The sequence below is a fragment of the Neodiprion fabricii genome, chromosome 4 (genome assembly GCF_021155785.1).
Source record: "Neodiprion fabricii isolate iyNeoFabr1 chromosome 4, iyNeoFabr1.1, whole genome shotgun sequence".
NCBI classification, from domain to species: domain Eukaryota; kingdom Metazoa; phylum Arthropoda; class Insecta; order Hymenoptera; family Diprionidae; genus Neodiprion; species Neodiprion fabricii.
The window spans coordinates 18,334,380-18,362,229 of NC_060242.1; the positions used below are offsets into that span (position 1 = coordinate 18,334,380).

Consider the following 27,850-nt stretch of genomic DNA (forward strand, 5'->3'; position numbering starts at 1 on the left):
CATTGAATGATCGCAATAGCAAGATGAGAGAAACTGAGAGAGCAGAAATTCCAAGGGAAACGGAAAGCGCAAATTATTGCCGAACGATACAGCCGCGGTTAAAAGAATAATATCGGACCATGCGATCAAAGCAGAAACATTGTCATTGCGAAATTACAAATTTAAGCACTCTTGAATCGTATTTTGAAATATTTTCGAGTGGTTAAAGATTGTCTTTAATTTATACAATTTTTCGCAGATGTCATTTTAATGTTAGAAAATTACGAACAAATTTATACAGATATACGTAAAGATGCACAGTTTGTTTATTAATTTCATGTCGATCGAGAAATATTTTTTGTTTCAAACCGGACATGTAAGCAGTAAAATTTTCCCAAACTGTGTACAGAACGAAATTTTTTCTGTACGAGATTTATATGAAGGAAGTAAAACTTGCACGAGTTTGACTAAAAATAGGTTGGATTTGTTGCAAGACTTCAAATAAAACAAGTTCAATTTGTTCGAGCTTGATAATAAGTAGACAAAATTTGCACGACCCTGAAATAAAACAAGCAAACTTGGCGGTAACTTGACTCGAAGTAAATTAAATTCCGATGAACTTTACGCGAAACGAGTTAAATTTGCATTGTGATCGTTACAGCTCAGAACTTTTCTCGGAACAAGAAAATCTTACGCAAACCTTACGGGAGTCGAGGAGTCAATTTTACACAAAACTTGAAAAACTCGGATTTCATGGCAAAAAATTAATTGCCTGAATAATTTGTCGTACTGTTTTATCAACGATAAATTTTTTCACGAGCCATTATACTTTCGGCGATACCAGAACTGTTCCGTTCAGCGTCAATATAATTAACACCATAGCGATAATGGAAATTAATTTATCGCGAATCGTTAAAAAAAAAAGAAAAAAATCGAATATCTTGCAAGACCGTTTCATACAAATACCGAATTTGCGAATGCAATCGGTTATTAAATCCGAGCCACACCTCGACTAAATTTTGACTTGTACAATACGAACCAATATCAAAAATTTGATTCAATTCGAAGAGAGGTCGAATAACTTTTTTAAAAAAACAAAAAAGCACCGACACCAATTTCTTTAACTACAAATTTATGTGTAGTGGATAAATTTTCCAGTGAGTTTATGTACGACTGAATTTCAGTTGCTTACCAGCAATTCTTTTTTCTCGGTTGTCAAAACCTTGACACGGTACTTTTCGTCTGCATAATTCAATACGCGTCAAAAAAAGAAGAGAAAGAGAGAGAGAGAGAGAGAGAGCGAATGCTTTTTCTCTTTATTTCCTTGTAACGTGTCCGCGGAAATAATTTACATATTGAATAATAATCCGAGCAGTGGTCCATGCAGCTACCCTCTTCACTGTGCGTTTAAAATGCTGGAATGTTTACTAGAGACAGGGATTCCAATCCCACGTATGGAATAAGGATGAACAACAGAGAAGAATAAAAACAATCTCGCTGGTACGAAATTCAAGTGAATTTATATTAAAATTTGAAATACGGTAAGAATTGAAAAAAAAAAAATGAGCTGGCAACCAAAAATGGGATGCAAGGTTTTTTTTTTTTTAGTTGATGTACTGACTTTCACTCCCATATTTTTCCCTTCCTTTTTGCCATCCCTTCGATTTTTGATAGCTGAATCTTTTATCTTCACTTTTCCTCGCGTGTATAATAATGTTACCCACTTCCGCTAATTAATAAAATATGTAAAACCAATTTCGACATAATGAAGGAAGGTATCAATTATTGTCGTAGAGTAACTCATGTCCAGTGAATTTTTTGAACACTTGTTATTGCGAACACTTTTATCACGTTTTATCGGCAGTAACTGATTTGACGTAATTGTTAACGATGATTAATTAACTCGTAGTAGCCTTTTTTTCTGGATTTTCCCTGAAATTTAACGCAGTTTAATGAAATATATAACGCGAACAAAAGATCTGTAAAATATTCATTCTTATGCGAAGAATTTTCATTTCTCAAAAGTATTGTACTGTATAAATATTTCCCAGTGCGAAGAAAATAAACAATACGCAAGTTTGAAGCTGGTAAACAACATGTAGGATTGAAGTTAGTAACGTTATTGCAACGATGCATTTCTATGAAAATAATCGTTATTTCACAACTTGGAATTAATCTGGAATTCAGATTGAGTGAAAATTGTTTCTTCGAGCCGTTAAGAGATCAGAAATGTATCGGAAGTGAATTTGGGATGTGTGCGAAATAACGAGAATCAACGACATGTTGAAGTTAGTAACGTTAACAGTAACGATTAATCTTGAGGAAGAACCGTAAAATTTCGCGAGTTTAGAATTTTTTGAAATTGCGCAAATCATGATAAAACAAGACGCACTTATATTTTGAAATCCAAGTTTCTGCAAAGGAACTGAAAATTGTGAACAACTTCAACCTTGCGAATCAACGCTTACGGATGACTGTTTCAAGAAAACCGTTCCGACAACGAGAAATTATGATTCTTTTTATTTGGCTTGAAGAGGTATCCAGTTTTTGGACAAATTTATAGTAATACTCTACAACTGTTGGCTGTATAACATATGTGTTGTAAATTGCGAAATGAAATGCGAATCATGAATAAATCATTTCATAAAATTATTAATAACGATATGCCCGATCAGTTTTCAATCGATGCGATTTGCATTATATGTTAGAAAATTAATCAAATTCAAGATTTTTTTTTTATGGCAGAGTTCGCAATTAGAAGAGAGTTTTTCTGCTGTTTTTAGCTGAGTATTGTGGCGGGAAAATTTCGTCAAAGAACGCCACTGTGCAATTCGTGCTGGAACAACATCCTGCTTTCAAAATCTTTTCACTTTCGTAATCGCATCTAATTACAAATGATTTCTACATATGTAGTGCGATTATCAGGATTAAATTCAATAATCGAAAAAGTTAAAACAAGTTTTGAAAATCGGATGAAATAATTGTTTTTTCAAATTTAATAAATTCACTGAAAATTGTATTATATTCACAGAGTTTTGCAACTGTTTTTCTTTTCCCATAAACGTGAGCGAATTCTTTTTTTTTTTTTTTTTCAAAATCGGTGATAAAATATCTCCCAATCCTCTCGAAATATACTATAATGTAACAATTACGTCTGAGATTATCACTAATTTGTTATTCTTTATTCAGTTTAATCAAAACACTTAGGGAAAAAGATTGTAAAACTTGAATCGAAACAAAGCGAAATTTTTTCTTGAATCGATCAAACATTTTCGGATTAACTTTGTTTTTCTGTTTAAAAAAGATATTTCGTCAGAAATCGATAGATCAATGATCGATCCACGCAATATATCCGAAGTGCTGCTTCTTTCGTGCCAAAACCGTGAATTGTTGAAACGAGTGTTCGGTAAAAAATGGCTACGAATTTGAGTGATCGAAAGAAAGTTAGATAAAAAATTCGAAACGCGTGACCTTTCGAATCGGGATCAATATCGAGAAAACTTTTTCAAACAAGATTTATCTCCGCAGTGAGGACGCGACGGTCCAAAGCATAAATCGTGAGTGTATAAATCGCGGTTCCCGCGATATCACAACGATCCCAACACCCGCAGCCCGAAAGGTTTGGGAGACTTGGGAATCCAGTCGTGTCACAATTACTCGCGTAAAGCGTTGAGGGAAAGCTCGTCCGGTGAGAGAGCTTTGGCGTCACTCGCTGCTTTACGTCATCCGAAAATTTATTAACATCTCATTGCGTGTGATAAAATGTCGCCAGGCGAACTCCGGGTGTATGATGGATAAACAAGATTCGTGTATGATGGATCTGCAGATGCACGCACTGCACGTATGACTTAACAACTCACGAGGGAATCGAATGTAGCAGTAAGACTTGCCGTCGGTCAGGATGATCCAGAGAGGACGGGTTCTTCGCCGGCACTGATCGTGAGTCTGTAGTCGGCTCGTCGCGTGCAGGTGGATCGGGTGACGGATGCGGATGCGGATGCGGATGCGGGGAAACCGGACCGTTTTTCGCTCGGCTAATGCGGCGGCGGCGGCGGCTGCGGCGGCTACGGCGGCAAAAGCTCGGCTGCAGGGCGGACAGAGAACAGGTAGAGAGGCAGGTCTGGACCTGGATTATGGTACGTGGTGCAGCGGGGCCGGGGGCTGGCGCGACACTGTCCTCGGCGTGCTTGCGACGCCCGCCCCGCGCACCCCCGACGCGCAACGACACCCCCACCCCACCCCCGAAAGCTCCTGACGGAGGACGGAGGACGGAGTCGCGTTGCGTGCCTAAACCGACGTACACTAGGCGAACGAGTCGAACATTTACAGAGATTTTTTAGTTCCGGTTACCGCTCGGTCCTTGACTATTTTCATTTTTTACCACAATTGAAAAGTATAGTTTTAGGTAGAAAATGAAAATTGGTTTTCTAGCCTTTACCGGAAAGTCTAGTATCCGTTGCTATTCCTTATCGTTACGATCACTGTTGCTATATTTTCTTGCCACTGTTGCGAAAATTCAATGCGCGTGCAACTATGAATTGACGTTAAAGCCTTGTTCAATTAAAAAGGTGGAATAAACCGAAGCAACTGATTTTGCGTTGCGATTATCAAAAAAGGATCGACGATAGCGCAAAATGGTTACGCGTACCTCGTTTTTCCCGATTCCAACAATATTCAAGCAGTTTTTTTTTTAACGATAACTTTTTTACTGAATTTTTCTAGTTAGTATAACAAATGAACTATTTCTCAGTGCCGCTTCTCTGCTTTCAGAGGAAGGAGGAACCTGCTGCAATCGCCCCGAAAATGAAAAGTCGAGTTTCCAGCGGATTCGACGTTTCGGATGGACGTCTGTACGCGTCAGATCAATTTTTTTGTCCCGCGATATCTCGAGAACGAGTTATTGGATTTTTATCACTCTGACGGCGATAGACGCGATATTTTCAAACTTGGGACTGATTTGATTTTGGATTAGGCCGGTTCGGTACTTTTCAAATTATTTGAATAAATTATGGTGTCTTGAGAAGGGATGAAAGGATTCGAATGAAAATTGATACCGTCAGGGTCGCTGATCACGAATCCAAAGTAGGATTACCAAAATTTAAAATTCAAACATTTCTATTCTAATGAGAATTGGTATTTCAAGGTTTTCCGGATCGCCGATCACGGATTTCACTTTCAGATTCCAAAGTTCGAACGAGATAACGATCTTGCTGTTCTTGTTGTCCATTTTATCATTATTTCAGCTCGAAACGAGTTTAAAGACGGGAAGCTTACAGGTTGGCTATGGTCAGCTGAAGCCCGCTTGTTCTAATACAGATGTATGTATGAAATAAATATTTTCTTCTACAGGATGTGGAGCGCTGCATAAAGTAGTCGGAGGAAAAACCTTATTGCATATAATAAAGAATATTTAACTTGCAATCGATCCCTTCGTATTATTTTACGAATGCTAGATGAATCAGGTTGAAAAACAATTTTCACTGAAATAGGTGGTCTGGTAAAAATATCTGAATTCTAATCAGAAGCTATATCGACGATAACTACATCTGTGCGCTTGTAAATCATACAAAATCCAGCGTAGAAAATAATCTAATGAACCATATAAAATACTCAATCAATTATACGAATAGTCAAAGCTACTCCTATATAACTCGTCGAAACGGATTGATTCGAAACAAATATTTGATTGCATTTCGTACTTTATTTTTATGCTCATTCAAATCAGCACGTAATTGGCGTTACGTTACTTTTTTTTTTAAACTCGGTGTTTTCCTGGTGAAAATGAGAACACGTATCGAAGAAATATTCCTAATTCCGAAGAAGCCTGGAAGAATTTATTGAAACAAGACGGGTTAAGATCAAGAAAAAAGATATCAATTCATTTGCATCCTGGATTTGTTTCTTTCCACCTCTTGGCCAATTTGAAATACATAATCAGCACGGCGATCAATTTATCTCAAGTATTTGAATATTTATTCGACTAGTTTACATTCATACACATTCAGTCGCTCCGGAATTCTCATTTACCAGACAATATTGTGCCAGAGTAAAATAAACAGTGCGGTGAAGCGAGTCAATGTGCTAATCGTATGAGGGAAGAAGACCGTGTCCTGCAGTCTCCTGTGGATTGCAACAGGTCCTGCCGCGCAAGCTCCGAATCCTGGAAACGCGGTTTGTTCGAGTTTTTTTTTCCCCCGCCGACAGATTCATGCCTGAATCCGTGAACGCCGTTTTAAAAATTCTGAAATTTTTATTGCCATTCAAGTTTTTTGAAAGAATTATAGAGGAGATGCTTTCGCGAAGGTGAGGAAAAGCTGCAAGTGACATTGCGTAGATGACATACTTGCGGGACGACTTTGCGTAAGTAAATTGGATATCGATCGTAGGTTTTGTAATTTCGGGCAAAGCGACTTCTCTTCCCGTCCCTCAAACCCACTTTCAGGGTAATAAAGCTCCCCGAAAAGTTCAATTTTCACGGATAAACCGGATAACTGTTTCGCTTCAATTTCAATCTCGTTTCTTGATTTTCGACGAAAATTTACTACGCGTACAATGTGCGACTGAAAAACTGTGCCGAGGAGTTGACTTTAACAAGGCAAGAACGTTTTTTTCCTGAAAAAGTGTGAATATTTTCTTTTATCAGAAATTCTAAGAGCTTGACATTTTATCGTCATGCGAAAACATATTTGAAGAATATACATTTTCAGATTTTTGGTTTTTTAAATACGTGCATACCACTAGAAATTTAGCAGTATTATGAAATCGTTAATACGACTTATTATCTTCTCCAGATTGAAATATACCATTGATGTTGAGTAATCGTTTCGAAAGGAGTTTACGAAAGAAAGTGAAAATGCTGGTTCGCGTTTTGCATTCGCGTTTTAAATCAGACGATTCCATTTATATCTGTCATTAATATCATCAATAATTTCACTTTATTTTCATAAAGTAGACGAATCCGCAGATCGATTGAACAGGTTAACTGTAAATTGTACAGTAGTATCTACACATCACAAAAGATCTGTTTCCATTCCATTATACAACAATATTATATTATGCAATAACGAATCTAATACGACAATACGATTCATGAAATTCTAAATCGTTTTTTTTTTTTTTTTGTTAAAGTAATTAGAGCGTAGATCAATATAAAATAGTAAAATCCATTTCTTCGCCAAATTGGTGATAAAAATGTACGTACAGACTTTGATTCTTTGAAAATCGATGCGGTAATTTTTTAAAAACATCCTGCAAAAAAATCAAATGTACGAAAAATGATAAAAATCGTATAAATAAAAGGCTTGAAAAGCCTATCATCGTGACTGAAGAAAAGTCGCAAATAACAGAAAGTAATAAAAATTATAGAAGTGCTTCGACATCGAGTTCGAAAATTCGAAAAAAACATAAATTTAGCTTTCAGACGAAACACCCTGTTATATACGCTGATTTTCCCTCATCATCTTTGATTCGCTTCATGATTTTTCAATTACTCAGGCCCACCTCAAAATCAACCTTTTTTAAAAAATCTGAAATATCTAATTTTTCACTACGATCATTTTGATAAACGTCTCGTGGCGGGAAGAATTTTTTTCTATTTCTTTCAGCACTTTTAACGTATTGAACAAACAAAATATCACGTTTCAACGTTCCGGAAATTTTCAAAAAATGACAACAAAAATTCTGTATATTTGAGTCAAAAGATTCAGAACCAAGCACAGAATTGTTGGTTGTTTTTCAGAATTTCCTGAAATTTGAAACGTGATGTTTTATTTGTTTAAAATGTTCGAAATGCAAGAAAAAAAAAAAATTACTCCACTATGAAACGGCTCTCGGATCTATCGGGATAAAAAATAAGATATTTGAGAATTTTTCACGGTTTTTAAAAAGGGGCTATTTTGAGACGAGATTAAATAATCACAGAAAAATTGACACTTCGAGGAGAAAAATCTGAAAAAAAATTCAGTAGTACTTTTTTCAGATCGGGGGACACTTGCGAAAAATTTTTGAAGCTAATCAAAATTGATGAGGGGAAAATCATGGGTCGAGTTGACATGGAAAGAGCCCGATGCACATCCGTGAGCGTAACGAATGAAAGGTTAATTAGGTGAAAAACTGAAAGCGAGTTCCTTCTCGGCAGGCAGGCAGGCACTTTGTTCGTGTACCTTCTACGAGACCTCGGAGACAATGGATCGACGCTTCGCGAAGCTCGGTAAGAAGAAACAAGCCTGCTGCTGCAAGTCTTAAGATCCCGTAATTAGTGACTCGCGAATCTGCTCGGCGACGAGGCAATCTAAACCACCGAGCTTTTTCTAGTGAAACAATGTTTAATTATCGCGAAAAGTTAGCCGCGATCCTTGAATATTGGCAATTCCTTCTAGCAGCTACTCCTAATTTTTCTTTTTCTTTTTCCATTCAATAATTTCATTCTACCTTCATTATTTTCAATTGAACTTGCTTCATCAATCTGGTATTTAACAATATTTACTTCGATCAAAGCGTGTTTTGTCATTCTTCTGTCGTAGAGAATAGAAAAACAAAGAAAAAGAATAATTAATAATTTAAATTGAATGAAAATCATTTGCTGGGATTTAATTTTTTCATTAGATTTGGGTGTATGTATATTCGTGACTAAGGATTCGAGTTCTACTCAAGTATTTTATTTTTCAGTGTTATTGAGTTAGTATTTTTAATCAATTTAATGGAAGCTGCATTTTAATTTTGAAAACTAACACGTCCAGATCCACATTTAAATATGGAAGCCGTACATGATTTAGGAAAATTTCTATTGAACTACGAGTATTGATTATTTTCTTTTTTAATGTCAAAAAAAGTATTAAAAAATTCTGATGTTGTACAAAATTTCGTCCGAATCAAACTTGTCTTACAGCACACTCATGAGAATCAACGAAAGATCTCATGTAACAACGAGAAATTTCATTCGAGAAGAATTTATTATTAATAAAAAAATATTTTTCACAGTATAAGATTTATGTTCGTATTATAAAAAACTCTTCTGGCCGTATCAAACTCTTGGAATATTAATCATATTCTTGCTATATAATTCTAGGATGGATTTTGATTAACATACACCGGAAGTACCGGAGGAAAGGATGAACCTTTATAAGTTGTTCGGATTATGCATGATGATGTTTTGCGACGGTGTTCTCATGTCATAATAACAGGGATTTCAAACACGATGAATTCATCGGCACAAAAGCCTAATACACGAAACAATCACTGCGCTGCATTTTATATGAAAATAATTTGTAAAAGAGAGAAAAAAATAATCTGCCAACTCTGATATCTGATATCTTATAACGCGTCAAGACATACGATCAATTTGCGACGATGAGAAACGATCGTGTAAAATGGTAAAATCGCTACTACGCTTAAACTAGTTCGCGGAACACGGTAATTGGATTCGCAAAAGCTGCAGTTTAAAGTTTACGAGACTGCCGTTGTGGCTGCATGCACTAATTAGAGATTCCGTTTTCCTGTTTGTCACTTGAAAATGCACTCGCAGATTGACTTCAATTTCCATTTAATTTCAGTGTGACGGCTGTTCGTAAATCGTTTTCATGCGAGAAAATATTTGACACCTTTAGTTTGATTGCAAATGTTGTTGTTGGTGTTGTTGTTGTTGTTGCTGTTATTCGAAATATAATTTGAAAAAAAAAGAAACAACATTCTTTAAAAGATGACGACGAGATGACCTGTTTATACATCGATTGTGAATGAAATTTTACCTTGTGAAGGTATTATCACCATCGTTGCTTTGAATTTTTGGTTTTGTATCTTCATATCGTGAAATATATAAGTATCAAAATTCACTTCCATTCACACTTCAAGATTCGAATATTTAAAATATATACCACTGTTTCTACTTTGAAATTCAACGGTTTTTGTTTATCCGTAAAAAAGTAGATAATCCAAATTAAATTGACGAAGTGAATATGAATTGAACTTTCGTATCCTGCGTTTCTTGTAAAGCACTAATTACCAACAATTTAGCCATTTTTATGTCAAAGAAAGACAAGAAAAAGTGGAGGCCAACAATCACAAGTTTGCTAATTTTAAATAAGACCTAAATAATGATTTCAATATTATTATTCAATATTTTGAAAATGAGTGAACATTATTCTTTTTAACCGTCGTATTTATCAAGTTTTCATAGTTTTCCACACTGATAAATAGAAAATATGTATTTTTGAAGCTGTTGCGAGAACCTCTTCGGAATAAAAGTACTCAACACCCACAATGTCACAGTAATAGGGTCCATGAATTGAAATCACGAAACGTTCTTTCGGTAATGATTTCAAAGCATGTCTTGAGATTCTTCCAACTCTTAGGTTCGATGGGATCTAAAGACGAATATTTAAAAAATGTGAAAAAAAATAAAACGATTTTTTATTCTGGTAATCCACTTCCAGGATCTAGATATTATATAAAATTTATATGAAATTGCAGCTCGAACTTGACCTGGTAAGATCATATAAGATTGTAAGCACACAATTTTACACGATTTTCAATAATTTTAAATAAGCTGAAATAAATTTAAATAATTTAACGCAAATTCATAAAATATTTCAGAATCGTAAGTTTCATATAATCTTACATGATCTTATAAATTTGGATAAAATGTTACAACATTATACAAGAATATATAGAATCATACAAAATTGTGTCAAATTTTTGAGTATAATTTTACGTAATTACGTCAAGTAAAATTTAGGATATAATTTCATATAAATTTATTTGATCGTACGAATAGATTTTCACCCGCGTTTATCTTCACTTTTGTGCAACTAATCTGTAGTCGCTAACTTAACTGAGAAGAAAAATGTGAACATGTTGCAGATATTTGTATAAAGTTTGAAGTGAACAAAGCAGCCCGGAACAGCACTTTTTTCGTCTGCTGAAGTAAAGTGAGTCGAAGAAAGTCTCGGCATTCGGAAGCTGGCCGATGATTCGGGGAATCGCCTATACGCGCAATGCACTCTGGCGCCCGGATCGGTATATTCCTAAATAATGGCCGACGCGGTTTTCAGGCAGCTCGCGGCGAATGGCGATGCAGGGATCGAGTAGCAGGGCCGAAGATTCTGGCTGGTAAATGGCATGTGGGAAGCACGGAAGCGTCGGGAGTGTAATGTAAACTAATTAATACTGGGGTCAGAGCCAATTAAGGGTTGCGAAGTGGTTCCCAGACTGGCGCCTATATATTTCGCGCGTAACTCGATGGATCGCGTCAATTTTCCCCTCGGCGTGCAGAAATCGATCGAAATACACGCGGTTGTGAAGCAACGAAAAAACACAGATTCACTGAAAAAAGGATCGCCAATAGCGCAAAATGGTTACGCGTACCTCGTTTTTCGTAATTCCAACCATATTCAAACAGTTTTTTCAACGATACCTGTTTTGCTGAATTTTTCCAGTTACTACAATAAATGACCATTTTTCTCAGTGTAGCTCGTGTATAATTATTCCGAAACCTTGTTGTTACTGCAAAAAATTAAACATAATGTTGTCGGTGAATTTATAAAATTTACTTATTTGAATCTAACCAATTACTTCATCGATTGAAAGAAAAACAATACAGCAAGCAAATTCTGATCTCGGTGTGTTGACAGGAAAATTCGTATATTTTCATTTTTACAATGTTTTCGACTAGGTTGTAGGGGCAGGGGAGGGGGGGAGGGCAAAACGGGGTACTTGAGGAAATACTAAAGTTTTGTGAACGTAAATGTATTAAATTTTCTTTTCTTCAGTTGCAAACAACGTAAATAATGTCAATTTTCAAATTTTATTTTTGCAGGCAAAATGGGGTACCCCTAAAAAAAGTTTTTTTTTTTTCAAGTAAATAAAATACGTGTAATAATTACTTTTTAAATTAACGTTAGTAATAAAATTTACTCTCAACGTAATTTAAAAAAAGTTTTTTCTTGTTATTTCCATTTCTTTTATTTGTATTTTTTCGCAAAAAGTATAAGAATGATTTTTTGAAGCCTTTAACAGTGTAAAATGATGCTAGATGACATTTTTGACCATTTGCGAAGTTGTCGAAAAAAAAGATTTTTACGCAAATTTTGGGGTACCCCGTATTGCCCCCCCCCCCCTTCCTCTATAAATTTGATTTCCTTTTCTCTAATTGCATATTGTAAATAAGCTAATGAAACGTTTCATGAAAAATGATATTGATTTCAATTTCACGTTGAAAAAGTAATGAACATTGTTGAACCCATACTTATACGTATATAAATTGGTGGTTGTTCATACGTTCAAATTAAGTTGACTGAATTTTCATTTTTTCAGCCGCAACCGATTTCACAGTTATATATCAGAATAAATGTAATGAGAACGGAGGCGAAAAGTTACGGTTAATTTTGTTGTTTCGTTGTATCGAAGATATAAATATACTAAAAAGCTCGTACACAGCTTCGACGATATCTGAAGGGAATAAATGTGTAGATTACCTTTAAAAAAAAATTAACTTTGGGTGTACTGAATTGCGATTTCATGATGTTTTGCTTGTTTTTGGCGCGCTGTTTGTACGATGGAATAAAATTAATATAGGTCAAAGAGGAAGTGAAGTTACGTTTCATTCCGCGCACTCAGAAGCTTAGTTATTGTCACCGTTTTATAAATTCAGGTAGATATTAATAACAGGCAGGTAATTTGTGCACGTCGGAGTTTCAAACTCACAATCAAACTATTCTATACGCTGTAAAATTAATGCAATGGACTGCCTGCGATTTTCCTGCAGGAGTTCAGAATTTCCACAGCGAAAATATAAGAGAACCAGATGCAGAATTTCTCGCCAACAGTAATTGAATCGGTTTTGTTTTTATATTTTTACCTAGATGTTGCGTGGAATACCTAATTGACTTTCTGTCATAAATCCATGCATGATTTATAATGTTCTGTATCGCGTGGACAGTGTTAAGAATCATATAAAAATCCATAAAATCATAAACCATATTTTTTCTAAAAGTGAAAAAAAACTCGAGAATCAAGTTGAAATATCAAGTTTTCAACCATCAAGTATTTTGTACCGCGATATTTTTAGCGATTTTTTCTACATTTTGTGGATGCACAAAGTTATTTTATTTTAATTTTATTTGTTTTAGAGGAAATTGTTTTCATCGATACATCAAATGTTTTATGCAACCTTGTATTAGTCTTTCAATATTAATATTGTTAATTACTGCACTACAAGCAATTTAATATTCGTACTAAACCAGCGCAAGGTTTCTATGAATCCCTTGCTGATTTATAGGAGCTTAAATACGGTAACTAAATAACATTTTCAATTTACCACGTATAATCTGGAAAATTCATAATTTATAAGATTAATTTCCTTCGAGTGTTAAAAGCTTGGATAGTCGTTTTTTTCTTTTTTATGTAAATCAATTTTGCATGAAAACCGGGACCGCAAGAGTTTCTTTTTTTTTTTCTCTTTATGGTCCCCTCGTATTTTCACATGGACACGCCCATATATAATTCTGTGGGTGAGACACCCGATTGAATTATACAGCAGGAAAAGGTCCACGCATCCTCGGTTAAACTTCGGCGGAGAGTCTCACGCCATTTATCATTTAAAAAAAACAAGCAAAATAGACGCAAAGTCAAAAGGATCCGATTCTTGTCGTTATGGCGAAACGAAAATGCCATTTTAAGTTTCTGTAACGAAAAGTGACGTCAGATTTAATACCTGAATGGAATCTGTGTGAAATTTTTATCGGTAAACTCTGAAATATACACGATTCACGAACAAACTAAGAAGGAAAGATAAAGACGAAGTAGGACAAGATGAAGATAAATGAAGTATGACGTATGAGGTACTCAAGCATTCTCGCTTATAGTAACTCAAATATATTCACACACACACACACACATTTGTACGAAATAGTTATTAACGCATTGCCTGTTACGACGAGATCGACGTGTTTAGCAGCAAGAAACTGTGTAGAATAAATAAGCTGTCTAGTTAAAGTTTCGAATCAATACGCATTACACATAAACATATTATTACGTGTGTTTTATCCACCTACTGATATTTTACGTCTTATCGATTTGTTATCGACGATTCATTAAAAATTTTCCGACAAAATGTATTTTTTTTTCCACTAGGAGCACACTGCCAGGTAAAAGTAAAAGACTGTCCTTCTTTCTAACTTTCTCTCGATCTCTCTTCCCTCCCAAATAACGTATACCGATTAATTGCATGATGTCTGAATAAAAATTATTCAACACTGTAAAACAAATGAGAAACCGTACAATAAAAACATAATTAAAAGAGGGCAGAGGTAAAGAATTCTCCTTTGAAGATTTCACTCGAGTACATTAGCGGGTTTTCGGCGTGTTTTGATCTTCTTAACTTGCAAACGACGAGAACCTTGCCTCTCGTTGTATACAGTAAATGTATAGATGTAGGTGATACTGCTTTTTCGTTTTTCCTGTCATTTCTCGTAAACGTCCCGTTACACCGTAAAGACGGAGCTCTCTTAGCGGATTACTTTATTTTTCTCCCCCCCCCCCCCCTCCCCCAAAGTCGTGGGCCGAGATTAATTCAGGATTAGGGTCCCCACCCCTCACACCCTCCTCCCCAATCACCATCCTTCTCCCTCCCCCAACTCTCATCTCATTCTTATACCACCGTGATCCTCCTTGATTTAACGACGTACCTAATCTCCGAGGTCCTTCTCCTCGACGCTTATGTAAGTATGTACTTTACCCGTGTATACACACCGGAATGTAATTCAATTCCTCGTTTTTGCATTATTTTTATTAAAAGCCTGAAAAATCGCGCCACGTCGTAAATGTAGATATGTTGGAAAACATGATTACACATGCCTGCGATAATTAATATAACTTTCAATTTCCCGATCAAGTATCAATACTTTCTTTTTTTTTTAGGTAATTAGGTATTTTGAATTAACGTATAGCGCTGATTTTTTTTACAGCACGTCAAGATTTATTTTTATGCATTTTGGAACAATTTTTGTGGAGAAAAGTAAAATTAATATAATACCGAATGTTTGCGTATAAAATGAACAGCATTAGGTTCAATCAAGACTTAATGAGACTAGGTAAGTCTAATAAACTTGTAGTATCCTTTTATGTATTTTTCAAAACTCCTGTCAAACCTCTCGAGCTGAGAAAATATCGAGGAATTATAGAATCTTTGATTTCTGATATCATGTTTTTCATAAAAAAAAATAGGCAACTGAAATCGGCAATGCCGATCAGATCTGAAATCTAATTTGTTCCAAATGGAGATAAGCTGCGTCGGTTGAGATCGGAATTGTAAGAAATGATTTTTATTTCCTTTCATCGCTTCTCGAGATATTGTCGGGCAAAATATTGATTACACGTTCAGATGATCATCTCAAAATGATTGGAGGTGATTCTCTAGACTTACAATCGAGGAGATAAGGGCTAGTGAAAACTCATCTTTCTGAAACAGTTACAATGATTTTTTTTTTTTTTTACTTTTTTCGTTGAAAACACCGAAGAGCGGAATATTGAAAAATGACTCAATTCCAAAGTAGACAAAAAAAAAATATAGCAAAGGCACGTGCAAAGGCAATTTATAATAAAACTTAATCCGACGTGAAATAATTCAAGTCTTAGATTTGCTTTGACGGTAAAACATGTGATCCATTTGGAAAAACCTTCGCATTATAGTTCACGGTACGTAGATCATTGAGATTGACTGGCGTTTTCTGAAGAAAAATTCGCTAAATTTACCATGAGTAAGTTCTAGCATGTTTGTAATTGACGAATTATCATATAATTAAGATGATATGAAAAATTTTTAATTGAAATCGGTGTAACATGTTACTTTATAATTATGGCAATAGTATTTTTTTTTAATGTAAAATAAAACTTTCCCAAAAATGGCAAATTTCTTTGCGCTCGGCAACTTCAAATCATTCGAATTGTGTGTGATTGTAATTTGAACTGTTGAAACATTGAATTTCGGTCATAATTTCCGGTGATGAAAACAATACATATTATCGCTCAACGAGTTCTCATAATTATTTCACTCAATCAGATTTGTAAGAAGATACCTAGATGATTTCTTGTTCTGTTCGATGAACAAAGAAGAGATCCATCAAATGGATACTACCTAATAACAGAAATCGTATTATGCCCAATGTGTAAGTCAGTAAGTATCAACGACGTGAAACAAATGGAAAGTCTGAAAGCTTGGACGAGATAATTATCCGTGCTTTGATATTTGTATAATTTTGCTGAAACGATCAGCTGATGCCCGGATGCGCCGCCATCTTGTCCCAGCAACGCTCGCGCCTCGGGCTCTTTTCGTCCGTATAATTTGTTTTCACCTTTTAAATTTTCGCCACGAGTATCGCTACGTGTATAGTCGGGGAAACAGGCGGAAGTTATTCAAGTCGGCTGTTAAGTATTCTACGAGTGTACGTGTTATACATATTTATACGTGTTCAGCGATCCTATTTCGAGATGCCGGGCTAGAAGCGGCGCCGCGGGGCTTCGGGTCGTTGACCCAAAACACCGTCGATCGTAACATCCATCCAGCCGTTTTTCAAGGTCACCGCATCTCGATCGACGGACGTCAAATTTGACCCGATTGTTGTACAACCAGGTGAGTTTTTTTTTTTTTTCTGTTTTTCTCAGATGATAATTCATAATGAGAATATGTATAAATTGGAATTGCAACGAGACGACGATACGCGTATAATTGAGGGTAAGCTTTTTATTTTTGCGACTATAGCATTTTTTTTACAAACGCGTTTTTTATGATCCAAGCGGCAAAATTTTGGAAATGCGTACCGGTACAGGTTCACCAATTATGCGTTAACGACCCTGAGCGAAAAATTCGATTTTCAAATGTTTTCATATTTTCATCGTGTACTATGATTCAAAAATCCTACAATTTTCAGAAATTTAGCTCGAGAAAAGCCAGTTGATGAACTTCGTAACTTTGAAGAGATCGATTTCGTTATGTTATTCGTATACGTTGAAATATATTTCGCGGAAAATATTATGAGACGAAAATATTTTATTTTGTTTAAAAAAAAAAAAAAAAATGTCATGCCTAATGAAATGAATTCTAGGTTTTGCCATGATCCAATATGGAGTACTTTCCAAAAAAAATTGAGGTCTTTGTGTGAAACACTGCAACTTTTTGCACAAGGACATAAAATATAAAAGAAAATCTGGGACACGCCGAACGAAAAGTTTTTTTGTGATAAAACGTGTTTTTTCTACACAGTTTTCCAAGATTTAACGTCTGATACGAATTCCACGATCGGAGATATCAGACTTTTCCTTATTGAAAACACCTTGGATCATATTTCTTCCGCGATGAGAAAACGATAAATATTCAAATGTGAGTAGAAATCTGTTAAAAGTTATGAAATTACTCAAGGCGTTTCTGTTTAACCGTAAAACGAACATTTTTGAAACTTGCGGTGTATTCGCATTGTACGTGGAAATTGTAGAAGAATCAAAATGGCCCCAGTTCGTTTGCCGATAGCCAGTGAAACGGGCCATACGCGTAGGAAAATGTTAGAAAAGGGTTGTGTGATCTATGAAACGGCTTTGAGGTTGAGGTAATTTTTGTTTTTTTTCCTCATTTCAAAGCGACGTTCCTCGCTGTGACAAACCTACAAGGAACTCCGCTCTGCGCTAATCGTGCCTAAAAACGAGGAGCAAAGTAAGCGCACGCGGCGCAGCCCGAAGCTTGGAACTTGAAGCTTGAAGCTTGAAGCTTGAAGCCACGCTGTCTGCTGACATCGAGAGGCCTCGCGGGGGCGGTAAAGGAGGGGAGAGAACGGCGGTGGAGGCGGCAAGAGCTGGAGAGTGACGAGCGAGGGGGGAGCAGAAGTGGAGGAGTGTCACAATAGCCTGCAGATTAGAGAGGCAGACGTACAGTCCGGCGTTCTCCACGAGGTACAGTCAGTGCGAACCTCGAACCTCGAACATTCCGAAGGCGAGAAAGGTTTTTCAAAATTTTCACAATCCGTGATCGTTGAAAAATTTTGCTAAATTTATCGAAAAACAAATGAACAAAAAGCGAACGACTTGGTCGATCGGAAGGTTTCGTTCGAGTACAATGAATAAACTTTCCTGCGAACGTCACAAATTTTCAGGGAACGTTCGGATTTTGTTTAAGTACTTAATTTTTGACACTCGTTGTGCCATCGTAATTTTTTAATCTGTCACGCAATCAGACGCGCATAATTATTTTTGTACAAATGATGAGTGAGTGTGATTAATTCGTAATCAAAACTGTGGAAATTTTGCTAATGAAAGCTTGAACTTCTGTTTTTTTTTTTTTTTTTTGAACTTACGTAACTCGATGTTTCGATTTGATTATTTCTCCGTGACGATTTTTCAAAACTCGTTTCAAGCCGTGAATGATTTTAAAACAACAAATAATATGAGGAAAAATTTGCCAAAACACTTGTTTCAATAGATTCCCTGATTTGCAAAACGATTTTGACCATTACAATTCACTTGAAATTAGGTATTCGATAATCCGATGCAAGTCCAATTAGTTCAAATTCCAATTTCTAGCTGACAATGAGCTTGTTAGCAATACTTGTATGAAGTTTATAATTGAGAAAGCGCAATAAAAGTTCTGAAACGAATATCAATTAGTGAAACAAAGCTTCGCTAAGCGAGTGGAACCGAAGCTAATCAAGTAATTGAATTAATTAAATCAGTGTCACCACTTTTTGCGGGAAAATGTTGAAAATGTGAATTTCATTCGTGAGTACTTGGCAATTATCGAAACATTCTAATACGATCACAAAGTCTACAATTATTTCAATTTCAAAGAGAACATTAATCGGTTAATTCTAGAAGAAGCTCTACAAATCTCCTCCAAATTATAAATTGTCTGGTTTTTTTTCGGATCTATCAATTACACAGAAACAGAAATCTGATATTGAGAATCGATGTTTAAAGCTATAATTGATGAAATTATTACGAAGAACAAACTATGTTACAGTTCTCCAATATTGGTTTTAGAAAATTTCAACACTGAGAATTCATTTGCTAACAAAACGATGTTCCAAAATTCTACGTACTCCAAATTTTGGAGTTGAATAATAGGATGAAACAATTTCTCCAGGAGCCTTACTATAAATTCCTCCAAGAAAATAATCCTGTTCTTTTTTTTTTTAGTATTCATGTTTGCAAGACCTTGCAAAGATTTTGTATCAACTTCACATAAGCTTCAGGATTTCGTGGCCAATTTCTTTCCAGCATTTCGTTTATTACCAATTCAGTTTTGCTCGTCAACATGCTTTAAAACTTGTTTATTTTTGTAATTACTTGTTATTAACCTTCAAATACACTTGTACATCTCCAATATTCCTATAATAATTATTTCTGTTTCAAATTCAGTAAGAAATTGAGAATCATCGATTTCCGCACCAAAAGGACTGATCGCGAATTAAATATTTCGTCGGCATAGATTTCTAGGATTTTTTTTTCAATCGCGATTTTTTCAATCATTGTAAAAAATTGATTTATGTTTCCATACCTCGAAGTGTTCCACACTTTATACCTACGTTACTGCAATGAAAAAAATCAAGTTCGCGCCTATTTCAACCAATTTGATCAGAGTAGCTTGTAAATAGTTCAAAAAGTTGAAATATATAAAGGGTTTCACAAAATCGTATCGATTTTCACAAAGTCAAAAGATTACCTAACTGAGAAAAATTAGTGAAACAGGTATCGTTAAAAAAACTGCTTGAATATAGTCGGAATTATGAAAAACTAGGTACGCGTAACCATTTTGCGCTATTGTCGATCCTTTTTTGGTAATCGCAACGCAAATTCAGTTTGTGAGGTTTACTCTACTCTTTTAGTTAAATAAGGCTTTAACGTCAATTTATAGTTGCACAAACATTAAATCTTCGCCACAGTTACAAGAAAATATAGTAACAGTGATCGTAACGAGAAAGAATAGTAACGGATACTAGACTTTCCGGTAACGGCTAGAAAACTAATTTTCATTTTCTACCTGGAACTACATTTTTCGATTGTGGTAAAAAATGAAAATGGGTTAAGGACCGAGCGGTAACCGGAACTAAAAATTTCTCTCAGTGCGCGTACGTGTCCAATTCACGTACGAATGTAAATCTCGCACACGGTTTCAGCTCGTATAACACAAACGTTACATAACTAAAACCGTAGCACATAGTACATGTATACATTATATACGTACGTACGATGAGAAGGAGCAGAGAGCGGGAAGGAGCTGTGCGGTCTGACTGGAGCCCGATATTACTACTTGTACAAATACAAACAGCACTCTGAGAACAGCCGAAATGGTTCCTGCCGCTTCGCCGGGTTTCGCCGGTTCAGTTTCCCGGCTGATTCGGAGGGTGAGTGTTCCAAATCTTCCGATCCTAAGCGCCTCCTAGGGCCGCACTAATCGCCAAAGAGGAGGCAAATCCTCCCCCGTCATTTCGTGACGTCAACCTTCGTCGTTGCTTCCTTTATTTGACTCTCTTATCTTTGGATCGGGGCTTTTTTTTTTGGGGGTATTCTTCATCGAAATCCTTCGACGAAATTACGAGATATTTGTATTAAAAAGGGACAAAAAGTTTGCAGCAATGGTCGAATAAAAACTTTTTTCCCATTCTGACTGAGGTATTTTAAATACGCTACTAGTTGTTTATTATTCCAGTTTGACGTACCGCATTGAAAACGGTTTAAAACTGAAACTGTTCGATCGATTGATCGATTAAACTAGAGATCGGACGTCTCTTTGAAAACAATTAAGAAAAATGACGATGTTTGGAAGAAAATTGATTTCTTTCGATTTTAATCGTAAGTGATCGTAATATTTGTTTTCTCCGATTTAAGCCTTTCCGAATATTCCGGATTGACGAAGTAATTGAAGTAAAAATTCTTCGAACGGCATCAAAATTACGATCTAATTACGTTCGGGAAATATATATAAAAATACCAAATTAGCCGGACGACGGGAATATTTCATACTTACAAAATATGAATTCTTATTTCCAATTTGACCAGTCTTGTTGACGCGTTCGAGAAAAAGAGACATATTTTCTACCACTTTCAAAGAAAATCCGTACAACCGATTCTCGTTCTCCGTTATTACTTTCACATGACTCCCGAAATTTTCCCGTCTCAAAAATCTGTAATCAATTAAAAAAAAAAAATTAAGAACACGAAGATGAGGCTTGACTTTTCACCAAGGACTGTTATACTGAAAAAAAAGCGACACAATGATTGTGGTATTTCATAATTACCTACATTTTACAGAGCGATTATAATAGATTACTTTACAAATAAATTTCACTTTGACTTGTAAGCGATTTCTCATGATTTCTATAAGATTTCGCACATCTTCATGAGATCACAAATTGATCTCTGTATAATCCTAAATGATTCTTCACGACTACCAGCGATTACTGACGAAGAATTTCGTATTTCGTTCTAATATCACTGATTTCGGTATGTTTTCGGAGATTACAAAATCGTTTCGAATGATATTGGCACCGTGATTACTTGATTGGAAGACCCCTCGTTTTCCACTGAATCGTCCATTCTCCCCCGCTGCGTACATTATCGCGCATTATTATGCGGCGTAATAGGGATTATGGACGGAACGTATTATACATACGTACATACATATACATATATATATGCTGCGTATGCATACGTATATATATATATATATGTATGTATGTGTATAACATAGGCGCGTGTTTGTACATGACTTGGAATTTGGCCTGACCGCGAATACCTTGGCGCTCGCCTCTGGCCTCCTATAGCTTGCTTGCAGGCTGCCAGGGGCGTAATATTGATCACGAAATGGGCGGGGGTGTCTGCGCCCCTTATACTCACCCCCGAAACTGAAGAGAGAGAGAGAGAGACGAGTAAACGATGCAACGTCTACACCTGGATAGGTTACAAAAAATCGATTTTTTAAAAAAGATGCTCCTTGGAAAGGACAGATCCTTCGAGTGTTTACCCTGAACATTTCATAAAGTAATTTGCAGCGATGACGAAGTAATAGCGTTTTGTAACCGACTGGACGAGCAACGAAAAGGGCATCGAAATACGGATGAATTAGGTTGACACGGCAAAAAAAAAAACAAATCTAATGGAAGAGTCGACATCTCGGGAAGATTCGTCATTTGGCCTAGGAATCAACGATTTCATGTTGTAAGTTTTGAAACAAACCAGTTATTTCGTTGACAGTGTGAAATGTATTCAAAAATTGAAACGCGTTTTTTTTTGAAACAGTGTTTTCAAAATCGCTACCAGAAATATCTCCTCGAGTATTGGAACGATCGGGATATAGTTTTGCACAGTTATATAATCCAGTACTTGTCCAGCCGTTTTTTCGATACCTGGTATAGTTTTTTTTTTTCCGTCGTGAGCAGTGAACAATTTGAGATGAAAAATTGTCTTTTTTATTCCAGACACTGCCACGATACGACAAAAATTGATTTCTGAATTCGGCTTCGACAAGTAATAGTTTTATCTATCTATTTCAAGGTTTTTTTTTCCCCGATAAAAAATGGCGGATGCACGTCCGGTATCGCAATCGCTAGCAGCAAAAACACGTCCCAGTTTTAAAATATGTGTAATTGTTGTTGGATCGAATTCAGTGTTATACGCAAAAAAAAAAAAAAAAAATTCTTAAATACAACCCTAGTTTCAGCCGTCCCAGGTGGATGTAACTCCTTAGAGGAGGTTGGCTGGCCGAAAATGAATACTTTTTTTATCAATATTATCACGAGATAGTTGAACATTGAATATGTATCGAGAATATTTTTCAACACACACAAAATTGAAAACTACCGGACTTATTAACGAAAGTTTATTGTTACATATCGATGCTTAATTTCGAATCGCTACAAGATTGTTAAAAATCTGGCAGACTTGTTTGATTTCAATTTTATACGATGGCGCATTTTATTCAGATGACTATTTTATCAAAAATTGATTATTATTATCAGATAAAAATATTGATTATCAAAAATAACGGCAGTACTGAAACGACTATTTAAAAACAAATAATAAAAAATTCTTAACGGATTTCCAAACGACTAGTTTCTCCGATTTCATAGTTCTTAACGCAATTTATCAGAATCCGTCCGGGTTTGATAAGATTTCGTGGAATTGAACAAATTTCTCAAGGTGACGCAGAACTTCAAGAAATTCGTAGGATGTTACAAGGTTCCGTAAAACATCCGAAAGTTTCGTGAAGCGTTTCGTGTGGGAAGCGACAAATTTCAAAACATATCGCTAAATAATTTAGATTCAACCAGATTCCACGCACAATTTTACAACATCAGACGATTTGTGACAGATTCGGACAAACCCGACGATCTTCTATGACGGTGAACTTTTTTATACTCTTCAGTTCAAGTTTCGGAGACGTTTTGGGAAAAGTTTTTGAATCACCTACAAGAATCTGCGTGCTGTATTTTTGTCCTCCTATAATTATTACCGCAGACTCGTATCGCATGGGGGACAAGAAGGAGCGAGTTAAAAATGGAAGTACAGAGAAATGGGGAGAAAATGCAGAGGGAGAGGGGAAAATAAAAGCCTTTTATGAAAGGCGACGTGTGGGGAGGATTCCGATGGAGGGGAACGACGTCGTAATGTAAGCAACGCCGGCTCGTGGAGACCATAGAAAAGCCGTCTGGCTTAAAGGGCTGCATCCACTAGATCTTGAATTTATACACGTGAAATTTTGGATCACTGATCGTGCAACTGCAATGATCCGTGTATCACGTTACTAGCGATCTCGCGGCGGAGTTTTCAAGGAATTCGAGATTCGTCCTTCGTCAATCATCGCTGGGAATCGACAAATTTATGGACGAGTAATGTATCAGGTGTACAGTCTGGTCAAAAAACATCTGTGGATAAAATTGTTGAGGTAATTTTGAGAATCTTGCGATCCATAAATCGATGTATGAAATAATATATCTGAAATGAAAAATTACTCTGAAAATATTGATCGTATTTTGGTTAAATTGGTAAAAATTTGTAATTCGTCAATGCATTATTATCTACAAATAGCCAAAATCATATTGTTTTTATGACAATCAATTACTATTGCGTACCTTTCTCTCTTATTATTACACTAATCGGATTCTTTTGACTGATCGAGAAGCTGAATGCAAAATCTGATCAGACAATTTTTTTTACGAGAAAAGTCAGCTTATAATTTTCTGATCAAAATTAGTCGAGCGATTTTTTTTCCTTTCATCTATCGAATCGTTTATAATTTAGCGAAATATAGTTGAAGTTTTCAATACTTAATTTGTTTAATTTTAGCGAGAACTATTCAAATTTTCAATAAGTTGACGGTACATATAATATTTTATTTACTAATTTCAAATGAAAACTAATTTATTCTACCACATTTGTTATTTTGAGGTAAGAATTCACACGATAATAATAACAGCAACAACAATAATAATAATAATTTATAGACAATTTCTATTACCTGAAGACATTTTCCGCGTTCTCGTTAATCGAATGGAAAACGATGAAAAAAAAATTCTGCAATCGTCCGTCAAAGTAATTCTCTCGACGAAGAAGCAATTCTGGAATTCGGGAGGTTAATCAAGACACGTTTGTCGGCTGCTTCGACGTTGAGGGTGGGTAAATGTAAACAAAGTTTAGGGGAAGATGAAAAAAGGTGGTTCTCCGTCTTTTAATACATATTTATTTTTTTTTTTTTTTGTTCCTCTCTTTTTATAAAGTACCGAACGTAATTTGTGACTTTTTTCTTCTGGATGTGGCGGAAACTCTAATTGGTTGGCAAGCGCACACACCTATGCCTCCATAAAGTGGAGGAGGGACGTGATTCGGTTTGCCTTCGTTGGAGAATTTAAATTTCGAGGACTCCGGGCGGTCCGCGATTTTCTCCGTGTCTCTACTTCTGTATGATGAACACTAGAGACGATTTTATACATGCATCTGTATGGGGAATTCTGTGCCAACTTGAACAACGTTCACAGTTACCGTGCCTGATTTGAAATTTCTGGCATTTTTCGATTTTTTTTTTCTATTCTATTTCTTTCATTTTGCGAATCCATTATTTTATCAATTTCAAAGCTAGCAAAATTGTTTTTCTTGAATCATTATTTACCAGGTGGAATCGTTATTAATTAACGATTTTTCACGGTCTGAAGGAAAGTATGAAAAGGAGGGAATAAGTCTAGTCTTACAATTTTGAGAAAAATTTAAAAATATCGTAGTTTTTCAAATCAACTTTTGCTTCTATACGTACTTATACGGTTTCATAAATTTTTATTACGTACCTACGTGGTACGTAGACGCATGATGCGTAGAAATTTTAAGCGAGGTAAATATCGTCTGAGAGTGAAATAATTGTCAATGATCAATAGTGTAATTGGGAAAGAAATCTCTTTTTTCAGAATTAAAATTCTTAAAGAAAGAAATACTTTCACGTTCTCTCACAATTACCGTTTATTAACGCGAATTAAGTAAAAGCTTACAAGTTGAAAAATGTTAAAAAGATAAACTGACGTGGGATATAAAATAAACGGAAGTAGAAAAATGCGAAATTCAATTCGAAATAAAAACCTGAGAATATTTTCAGGTGAATTGAATTCACGCGGAATGATCCATAGGACATATATCTTTGCTTATAATACACGATACGAACGGTGAGCAAACGCAATCAGACGACGATGCGGACGAGCTAAAAGTTTTCGATTTATTTACCAACTTGTAAGTGTATTTTTCAACTTGTGTACATAATGCGGTATGCATAGAAATAAATTTATGTCATTCAAATCCAAGGCATTAGACTTTCCATTTCTGTGATCAATTAATCAATCATGAGGATTATGGTGTCCCATATTTAGGGTGTCGATAAGTTTTTCGTTAAAGAATTTATCAACACCCCAAGTGGCAAGACTACACGCAATTTTATCAAATGATGGAAATTTTCTTTGCGAAAATCTTTATTGCACCTGGATTGCGTGACACGAATGGGCATATTTTATTCGCACGTTCTGCCGAACGTTTCCGTGTCTTTTCTCTCGAAATTTGGGGGACGTGAAAGCGACTTGTACTATACTTGCATCGTTTATTGAGTCAACTCGGGGATACGTGCGTGTATACTGTACGTGCACATGTATATGTTTAGGTATATGTATATATTAGTGACATTGCGGCCGGCAGCACGTAAAATAGAAATTTAGTGGTCGTGAACCGAGTTTGATCCCTGTAATAAAATTTACCCAGCGTAAAACACGTCGTCGTAACTTATATATTATGCATGTATCGTATAGTGTATTATTGTCTTTTCATGATGTAGCATAACGATAAAATTTTTGTCATACAAATTGTCATAATTGGATACTTATCGCAACGTTTTGACACTCGTGACCTTTTTGGCATGTGTTAGAAAAAACGTCACAAACAAACGTCGATATGAATAGTAATTGTACAATTTAGTATAAATGTGTGAAAATCCAAGCAAACCTCCAAAGAATTTTCACGTCTGTTCGTTCTTGACATTGTTTCTTAAATTTTTTTTGCAAACTGCACTGAAATCTATTGAAAATTTCATGAGAATCCTTGCAAAAGTGTTTAAATACTGAGTTCAGAATTATAAAACTCTATCCCCCGTAGTGAAAAAAAAATGGTGTGCTTAAAAATACATTTGACGTATGTGAAATGACGAATAGAACGAAAATTCGAAAAACACATCCCACATAATTTCAATATCTAGATGTGCAGGAATGTTAATTTCATACTCAATCCTATTTCATTGAATATGGTACATTTTTTCAGAGTGGTTTCGTTTCACACTATTACCAATCTTATGAAATTGATTTTAAATTTATAATGACGAAAAACATTTTTTTTTTCTTTAAAAAACACGAAATTTCCCAAACGATTGTATCTAAAAATTTTTATCAAATTGCAGCAACTTTTTCAAGTGACTTCGCGCTAGTGTAAAAAAATTCTACGTGTTCAAAGATAGAAAGTGTTCAAGTTAAGGGCGAATATTTCAAATTCTCTCCTCATTTTACACAATTTTTCAAATCAGCATTATTCATCTGAGACAGGGAGATTATTCCGTAGTTTCACACAGTTCTTCCATCGAGTTATCCCACCGTGAAAATATTGCGGACGGCATTTATAAGCCATATTTAGTCGGGGGAAAACGCTGCTTGGGGTTGACGGTGGCTACTTTTCAAAATTTAGCGCGCGCGGAAGAGAAACGTGCGGTATTATGGGGTATAAAAGTGTTAACGGCGGCACAGCGGCTACGGCGTCGTATAACTCTCCAATTACTGCGGCCACGGCGTTCAGCCTTCACTATAATATACGTTACTCAGTTCCCACTCTCCCTCGAAGCCAGTATTTCATTAATTTTAATTAAAACCAAGCCAACTTTTTCCCTGTACGCACCCTGGAACAACCGTCCAAGTCTGACCCGACGACCGAGTTTCTCCTTCCCTGCGTCCTCGAGGTGCAAAGGTGTCACGCATTTTCCTGCCGGATGCGGGAAGGACAATCGCTGTGCCTGGTCAAGGATGAAAAGCCCACAGAGAAAGAATAAAAGGGGGGATTTCACTGGAGAACCGCAGAAAAAACGGGACTTTGGTAAAAAAAATTTACAATTGATGTAACAGATTTTAGTCTGCACAGAGCAGTTTTGACTATTTTTGAAACAAAGGGGCAGATTTCACCAAAAATCTTTTCGAGTATGATCTGCTCTTCTATTATATCTCCGTGAGGAAATAGGGAAAAACTATTCGGAATATTTACAGAAATTTTATTTGCGAACAACGATGGTAAATAAGTAAGATCGATTCGAATAGGCAGGGAAATGCTTGTT

The 27,850-nt window shown here is 35.8% G+C and overlaps 1 protein-coding gene across 9 annotated transcripts in view; it reads right to left on the reverse strand.

The window, feature by feature from the left end:
- LOC124181013 (poly(rC)-binding protein 3) overlaps window positions 1-27,850 on the reverse strand; it is a 122,006-nt gene that overhangs the window by 78,290 nt on the left and 15,866 nt on the right. For 6 of the 9 annotated variants that reach the window (XM_046567094.1, XM_046567093.1, XM_046567091.1 and 3 more), the window contains exon 1: window positions 3,840-4,138. The exons of 1 other annotated variant lie outside the window; for it this stretch is intronic. The gene's annotated coding sequence lies outside the window, so the exon portion shown is untranslated. Of the gene's footprint in view, window positions 1-3,839; window positions 4,139-27,850 lie in introns of those variants that run through there. 2 more of the 9 variants (XM_046567092.1, XM_046567081.1) reach the window with 1 other exon arrangement.